The sequence below is a fragment of the Triticum dicoccoides genome, chromosome 5A (genome assembly GCF_002162155.2).
Source record: "Triticum dicoccoides isolate Atlit2015 ecotype Zavitan chromosome 5A, WEW_v2.0, whole genome shotgun sequence".
Lineage (NCBI taxonomy): Eukaryota > Viridiplantae > Streptophyta > Magnoliopsida > Poales > Poaceae > Triticum > Triticum dicoccoides.
In genome coordinates, this window is record NC_041388.1 from 664,614,755 (window position 1) to 664,623,764 (window position 9,010).

The 9,010-nt window shown below is 41.1% G+C and overlaps 1 pseudogene; it reads left to right on the forward strand.

Annotated features, from left to right (window-relative positions):
• The first annotated feature begins 257 nt into the window (after positions 1-257).
• Positions 258-2,150, forward strand: LOC119300384 (annotated as a pseudogene).
• The last annotated feature ends 6,860 nt before the right edge of the window (positions 2,151-9,010 follow it).

Consider the following 9,010-nt stretch of genomic DNA (forward strand, 5'->3'; position numbering starts at 1 on the left):
TATCAACTTGCCAACTTATTATTAGAATCTTATTAAGTATATCAACTTGCTGTCCTCCTCCTACTTTTGCTTCACAATGCACAACAACTTAGTTTGCTTATCAATGTGCAACTATCTGAATGCCTTTGCTGTAGGACATTCTCTGCAGCATCCTGTCACGGTTGCCTATAAAGGAAGCCGTGCGGACGAGCATACTGTCGGAACACTGGAAACATCTTTGGCGCTGCCACTCAAATCTAGAATTCACTCTTAGATCAATGTTGCCGCTTCCTCCTCGTACCAATGGACCCAACGATGTTAGGCTGTGGAAACAAGAGTTTATTCACAGGGTTGATGCAGTCCTGCAGCAACACAGTGGTGCAGGGGTTGACAACATTCAGTTTAAGGCTCCATGTGACGATGAGCATGGGGATCGGATAGAGGGATGGGTCCGCTTTGCCATAGCTTCCAAGGCAAAGCAACTTATTCTCGATTTCTCAGCTACACACCAACATCCATATAAAATCGATTTGCGGCTTCTCGATGACAGTAAAAGCTTACACCTGCAATCTATAAAACTCTGTTCCGTTTCTCTAAAGGTGCCTGCGGATTTCAAGGGTTTTCGGAACCTTAAACGGATTTTCCTAGCAGACACGAATATTACCGACGGCGACCTTCAACATTTGGTGTCCAACTGCACTAGTGTTTTGGAGTTCCTGGGAATCGCTGGTTGTGGGATGCTCACAAGGTTACAAATATCTCATCTTTCAAACAAGCTTAAGCATCTGCAAGTATATGACTGCCGTTTGCTTCAAGCAATGGAGTTAAACTTTGGTCTGGCAAAACTGGAGTACAGAGGCCCATCTATAATATCGTTATCGCCTCCTGGAACTTTACTTACTTCTAGCAGATATATGCATCAAGCTGGAGGGTATCTGTACTAATTCTCTAGAGTACATGTTCACAAAACTTTGTCATAATGTGCCCCGTGTCGAGATTCTGACTCTAAGATGCCGTGAGGGGAAGGTTCTTGATTTCCGCCTTTTGTATTATATTAGGCACAATTCTCATTGCCGATTTTATTGTTTTCTTTCTTACCTGTCTATTTATTTGTGTGATGATTCAGATGGCTACATCGCCAGGAAAGCTGCACGAGTTTGTTCATTTGAAGCACCTGACACTGGACTTGACTTTTGTGTGTGGGACAAGGACAAGTGATATTCTTGAATTTGCCTGCCTTCTGGTTGCTGCTCCTTTCTTGGAAAAGCTGGAATTTCACGTAAGTTTGGCCTTTCAACTTTCATTCTACTGTAGTAACCATTAGAAAATCGATTATTGTTTCTAGCCGACCCCACTTGTGCTTTTGAAATAAATATGACATTTATTATCTAGTAATCAGAATCCTGTTCAACATAGTTTGACTTTTAGGGCACATCTGGGTGTGTCCCTATCGTCTATTGCACATCAAGTGAGTGAATCAAGAATAAATAGAAAAAGAAAGAAGAAAAAGAAAATATTCACACGAATCTTGACGTAAGTTTAATGACATAGGACCTAGATGTGCAATACTTATGGCACATCTAGATGTATGCAAGGCAGTTTCGTTTGCTAAAGCACATCTAGGTCCTATGTCATTAAACTTTAGTAAAACTGTTTCTTTTAACACAGATTGATGAGCTACTTGAGACTGCTAAACACAAAGTAGTCACATCCTTCACTTAATTTATGTACAGATGTGGCTGCGCTGCCAGCATGCACGGTACAGTGTCGATAAAGGGCATCTCCGGAGCCTTCCCTCCCAACCACACTTCCATCTCAGGTCGGTCGACATCACGGGGTTCTACGGCGAGAAGGACCAGCTGGAGCTGGCGCTACACATCCTCAGAGACGCCGTCGTGCTGGAGTCGATGAAGATAGACCCAGAACCTGCGGCCGCCCCCGCTGGTCTTACCCGACTGGCGCGCACAGAGGCTCCTCATTTTGTGGACGGCTACCAAGTCGCCCGGGAGTTCCTTCTCAGCAGAGACTGCCGCGATGTTGTCCACGTCGCAAAGCCTCTCGCCTGTCTGAGGCCGCCGCTCACGCTTGGCGCCAGCACGCGTATTGATGCAGCCCAACGTGCATATTTCTTCGCAGCTCTGCGTACAAGAGACGCGGAGAATGCGGAGTAATGGTCGGGGCCTTCCTCCGACCGGCTTTCTGAAGCTATACTGGTAGCATTCATTCAGAGTCAAAACTCTTTCTGTTGAACTCCATCCATTTCCATTTGGTAGCATTCATTCATTCAGAGTGACAACTCTTTCTGTTGAACTCCATCCATTTCCATTTGGTAACATTCATTCAGAGTCAAAACTCTTTTGTTCGATCATGGAAAAGAAAAGAGCTCTTTCTGTTCAGAGGTTGGCTTGCTAGCATGTATGTACTCCTCCCTTGGCCAGTTTAGTTTGTGCTCATTTGGGGCAACTCATTCAGGAAACTTGAAGGGGGGTTTGCTTGACGATTCGAAAAGGATTTGTGTAAGTAATTTGAGTGGGCTCTCTTCCTTGTCTTTGGGTTGATCTCCCCCTGATTTGATTTGCTCCGGTCCATTGCTTCTCTCGGTTAGTTTTGTTTCGTTTCGTGTTGCCAGCAGTGGTTTGCTGTTTAATGTCAAAGAATCCTGGTGTGTGATTGAGCAACAGAGAAGTAGAAGGTGATCGATGTGATTCAGTGATTGCGCATGTTCAGTTGATTGGTCAAGCTCTCCATCTCCATGAATGCTTTTCAAAATTCATGCACTTTTTTCAATTTTTTTTCTTCGGAATATTTAAATATTATCTCTATTTTTCTTTTTCCAGTTTTATTCCTTCTCTTCTCTTTTCTGTTGCTGGTCTGAAGCCTTACTTTTTTGATTTGCATATAGGCAGCAGCACAGTGCAACTTTCTTGTGTTTTTGTATGTGACAGTCTAATCATTAGACGTCTGACTTACTTTCTCGAAAAAAAAAATTAGACGTCTGATTTTCATTTCAGTTAAGGTCGCATTATTTATTGTCCAATGTCTGGTTGACACGTGTGTATGTTTTTTTTTCTAGTTCATTCTGTGTCCCAGGAAACATTCATCTGATTTTTATACGGGGTTGTGGTAGTATTCTCTCTTGGACTCTGTTTCCGACGTCCCACTGCCAGGTTTTCGAACCCATTCCGAACCGGCGCCGTGAGCTACAACTTCATTAAGCTCAACAACAATTAAACTCCATTAACCTGTGCATTGTTGCACAATTGCTTCAGTTTTTGGAATGAGAAAAGACTATACAACTGTCCTTTTCACATGGTCTGCTTCACGTGAGAAAAAAATTCAGGATTTTTTTTTTTTTTTGCATTTTTTATATTCCTTTTCTTTCTTATTTTACGGTGTGCCCATCTGTGTGGCGGGACGGCCCCTGTTTTTTTATTTCGTTTTTTTTCAATTCCTTTTTTCTCTTGACAATAATGCAGGATTTAAAAACATTGCAAATTTTCAAAAAAGATTCAAGGAATCATAAAATGTTTGTGAATTCAAAAAATGTTCATGATTTTTAACAATGTTCGCGGATTAAAAAAAATCGTGATTGGAGCCGGCCCAGCGAAGGACGGGCATTGGTTTTTCTCCTTCATCATTTTTATTTTTTATTTCCTTTAGTTAAGTTTCTAAAATGGAAATTTTATTTAAATTTTAAAAATTGTTCACTGCGTATTAGAAATTTTTTAAAAGCAGTGTAAAAATTGTGTTCAAAAAACTTTTAAATAAGTGTTTATCTCTTTTTAAGTAGCGTTTCTTTTTCTGCTAGGCAGAACTCTTCGTCAACCGTTTCGCCCCTCCCACAACGGGTTCCTCCATTGATTTTTCTTTTCATTTAGCCGGGTTTTTTCCACCACACCATATTTGGCTGCATATTCCAAGTACGCCGCTAAATCACATTCATTTACTTATCTTTTGTAGAACTACATCAACTCCACCTTAATTAACTTACTTTTTGCAATAACGTGGAATTACACCACTCAATTTCACGTCATATTTCATCGCACCTTCTGGTATGCCTCTTAATCACATTAAATTACTTACATGCATGAGCCAACATGGCAACGCACGGGCACGTATCTAGTAGTATTTAAAATATTGTTTGTCAGATTTAAAAAATGTTTGTATGTTTCAAAAAATATTTGTGCATGAGCCAGACAACTCAAAAAACTTCGCACCTTTCAAAAAATGTACATGTCATTTAAGAAAAATATTCACATGTTTCAAAAAATATTTGTGACATTTTTCTAATAATGTTTGTGCAATATAACAAGATGGTTTGTGTTGCTTATGAAAATGTTTTGTACCATTCGAGAAAATGTTCGACACGTATTTGTATTTTCTCAATGTGTATTCAAAATATAATGTGAAACAGATATATGAAAAAAATGAATTTTTTTATTTGAAAAATATTTAATGTGAAATGAAAATAATGTTCTAGAAGTATAAAAAAAGTATAGGGTGTATGAAAACAAAATAGGCATGTATTGTTAAGAAAGGAAAAGACAAAGAAGAAAAAAACCACTGAATACTGACACATAAAGCGGCTGAAAACCGATGTAGAAAAGAAAAGGAAAAATAGAAGAGACCCGGAAAAATGGATAAAAGACACACAGAAAACAAAAAATAACACATCAAAAAATTCTAAACCGGTCCAACAGATCTATAGAACATTCTCAAAACAGTTTTAATAGGTTGGCCCGCTAAAAGGAAAAGGCCCGGGGACACAAGGCGGAAGGAATTTCTTGACGGACGCTCATTGCGTCAAGTTGTCGCTGTTTCAAGACGGGCCGGCGCAACTACGAGATAGCGCACGCGCTACAGTGCCGGTTTTGGGTACTTTCTGGAAGATTCCTGCCGGTTTTGGGAACCTTCCAGAAGGTTCTTGAACCGGTTTTTCAATGGGTTTTTCCTGTTTATTTTTTCATTTTTCTTTTCTGTTTCTTTTTTTCTTTCTTTTTTCCTGTTTTTCAATGTTCACGTTTTAATTTTTGTTCGGGAGTTTTAAAAGATGTGCGCAAATTAAAAAATTATTCATGTTTGGAAATTTTGTTCGGGAGTTTCAAAAAATGTTCCCAATTTTATAAAATGTTCTTGTATCCAAATATTGATTTGAAATTTGAAAAATGTTCTTGCTTTCTATTTTGGAGGTATTTAAAAAATGTTCAGATTTTTCAAAATTTGCTTGCATCCACCGAAATATTTGAGTTTTTTTAATTTTATTCAAAATTTCGAAAAGTGTTCGCTGTTTCAGACGGCCTTCACTTTTTTTTCTCAAAAGAACTGTTTGCGCACAATTTTTTTGAAACGTTCGGATATGTGCTGAGTTTGGTTCTTAAGACTTTGCGTGGCATTATCAACCAGGTGGGTCTGTGGCTCAACTGGCTAGCCATGCTTGTTTGAAGCATGTGGTCTTAGGCTCGAACCTCGCTCGACATTCTGCCGCAGAGAGCGGCAGATAGGACCTCTCAAGGCAGAATACGCCTCAGTGTATGCTAGATGTAGCTCCCGCTCTAATATAAGGAATTCCTTGTTCTTCGCTCCTCTTGCCATGGATAATCTCTATAATGCCCACGGTTGAGCGACATGGGCCCGCCCACACGCTCAGCGGCCCCTGGTTTTGGGAGATTTTTTTTATAATTTTCCTCTTTTGTGCAGGTTTGATGGTTTTTCTTTGTCTTTTTCTTTTTAGTTTTTTTTTCTTATTTCAAATCCATGAACAGCTTTTAGAGTTAGGAGCATACTTTTATAAAGAAAATTGAACATTAAAAATTAAATGTATTCAAACTACACAGGGAAGTAAATGCTTTTTGTAAGGTGAACCCCATGTCATTCGTTCAATAATAGGAGTACATACCCACATGTAACCACGATCTAGAGGCAACTAGAAGCACAATTGGCACAAGACTTTTGCTAAAATAACCCGGTAAAAAACAAGGAAGTCCACGGGGCCTAAAAGTTAAAGAACCAAAAGCCACTGGCTTAAATGAGACGTTGCCAGACATATATAGGAGATACACCACCATCTCGTGCAGGAGGGAAGAAGCGCTATAGCAAGCAGAGTTGCATCGTGAGTCGATGTAGTAGGTCGTCGTGTGGCCTGAGACTTTGTGGCTTCTCGGGCGGAGATCTTTCCCACGCTCCCAGGTCCGCGACTTCTCCATCTGACCCGACACGGTTGGAAATTAGACCTGTAGTCACCTTCCTGCAACCGCCAAACACATGCCAAGCCGGTAATCTTCCAGATCAAGTCACTACCATCGCGCTTGAAGAAGACAACACCTGCGTCCGAAACAAGGCCAGCGGTCCAAACAAATAGCACCAGAGCAAACACATTGGAACGGTGTAGTCGAAGCACAACGAGACTTCACAAAGTAGTCGCCATAGCCGCATGAACCATGCTTGACCAACAAACCTACCAGATCGACCACAGAGGCACTTAATTTACCCCTGTGGTCGCCACCACTAGAGATGAAGCCATGGCCAGCCGAAACCTAATAAGCAAGCTAGTCCTAAAACTACCGCTAATACACCCCTCACACGCGGGGTTCGTTGAACGGGAAGGAGAGAGCCACGGGAGACAACGCCGGCAAATGGAGGCGCCAATGGGTTTTGCTTGTTTCCATCGGCACCGGAGGAGCGAGGTGGGTGGTTTGAGAAGGAACAATGCAATGTAGTGTATGTATGAATTGTGCAAACATAAAATGGGTGTTTTTTTTTGAAGTTAACATAAAATGGGTGTTGATGCCACCAGCTTTTTTTCTTGGGTATATATATATATATGGTATATGAGGAGCGAGAGTACGTACTCCCAGAAATACACAACCATTTTCCTATATATATATACTGCTGCCGGTGCCATGTGTCCCACCTTTTAGTAAGTTGGGCAAGAACTTATAGAGGACGACCCAAGGAAGGATTGGCCTCGATCGCAACATATAATAGGCTACTAATTACTGCTTGCAATAATAATATATAGGTTATTTTTGGAAGGAATTAATTCGCCCATAAACAGATCAACATGAAAGGTCTCCCTCATCTCATCATCCCCTTGTTGTGATTGATCAACACGAGATGAGAGGCCGAACTTGGATTTGCTAGCCAAGTAATCTCGATCGGTTGGTGTCAGATCACGGCAGCCTCCCTCTCCGGCCCCTAGTAATCTCGATCGACCCATCTCCAAACTAAGCAATCCAATGGCGTGCGGGTACAAGGCGGCGGCGGCGCGCGACGTCCCCGGCGTGCTCCTCCTCCTCCTCGTGGCCTCTCTCGCCACGGTTACCAGTAAGTAAAACCTTGGCGGCGGCGGCGGCGGGCATGTTGATTGATGATGATGATGCATGCTTCTGTATTTTCTTGCATTGACCATTTTTTTTGCTTAATAAAATTATTAGGGTGTGCGTGGGTGGGTGACTACGCGTCGGACCACGGGTGCGGCAAGACGTTCGTGGAGGCGCTGTGCGACCCGGCGGACGCGGCCCAGAACCGCGCCTGCAGCGACGCCTGCCACTACAACGGCTGCGGCGGCGGCCGCTGCGTCTACGTCGCCACCGCCAGGGGATGCTACTGCAAGCCATAGCCCTAGCAATCGCTCCATCCTCCAAGTCGATGATGTATGTGTTCCCTCGTTGAATTGATTGGTGAATTGAATAAATTGAAGAAATTGCTGCTGGGAACACAGAGCATGTTGATGTTGGTTTTTCAACATGCATGATTTATTTGATCGCGATCGAGGGAGAAAAAAATGATTTACAACAATGCAGTAAATCTTTTCCTTAAAGCCTGCGGATCGCGATCGATCAATATTCGGTGCCTGCCATGTGATGTATGGGACACACACTCGATGCTCTTCTTTTCTTCTTCTTCTTTTTTATTTATTAGGAACCAACGTTGTATGCTTGACAGGAAATCAATTCTATCCATTAGTTTTTTTCTTTTTTCTTTTTCAGAATTGTCGCCATCTTTTTTCATCCAAAACAAAGGTCATATATAGGTCCAAGGTTTGGGTCATGAATATTGCCCAACCAAACATGTCTACCTACGCCTGGGTTACAAGTAAACTTGATGAGATTATGAGTCTCAAAATTAAAGTTGATAAAAGAACAAGAAATAAAACTATTACAATGATTCATCATCTCATATTTTATCCATTTGTTGCATGGAACGCACGAGGAATACATACATTACTTGGCGCTCATTACTTTCAGGGTAGCACAGCCCAGCCCGGCCCAGCTCAGCCCAGGTGGAACAGCCGAAAGAAGCCGCAATTCCCCATGGGCTGGGACACCATATCGTCCGTCCGCAGCTATGGACCTGGCCTTGGGAGATCCTATTTGCCGCAAATAGCCCCCAGTTCGCACAGACCTCGCCCGATTGGGCCGGCCATTGGGTTCAAACCCTTACCGTATGGTCGGGCGCAAAAACTCTGAGAAAAATAAGTGCGAGCCGGATTCGGTCCGGAGAGCTGCTGTAGAGGACGGAGAATCCTGCCAGTCGAGCTGACTGACTGGTAACAAAAGAGAAGCAACGCAACTCAACATTACTCAAAAGAAATTAAGAAACAGATAAAATTTATTAAATTCCAATTTCTTTCGAAAATGCGAGTAATTTTTTGAAACTACGAAACAATATTTAAAAAAATGGGAACAAAATTTGAAAAACGAGAAAAAAAATTGAAATTCTGAAAAAAATTTGAAAATTCGAACAAATTTCAGGAAAACATATGAATTTTAAACCTCCAAACTTTTTTTTAAAACACAAACAAATTTATAAATTCAAAACTTTGTTTTGAAAATAAACAAAATATGAAATAATTTTTTTTGCACAATAAAAACAAAATTTAAAATTCACAACATTTTGTATGAAAATGTGAACACTTTTTGAAAATACGAACAAAATTTTGAAACTCCAACATTTTTCGACATGATTTTCTTTGGAAATTCCGAATATATTTTTAACATTGCGAACAATTTTCGAAAAGATGAACAAAATT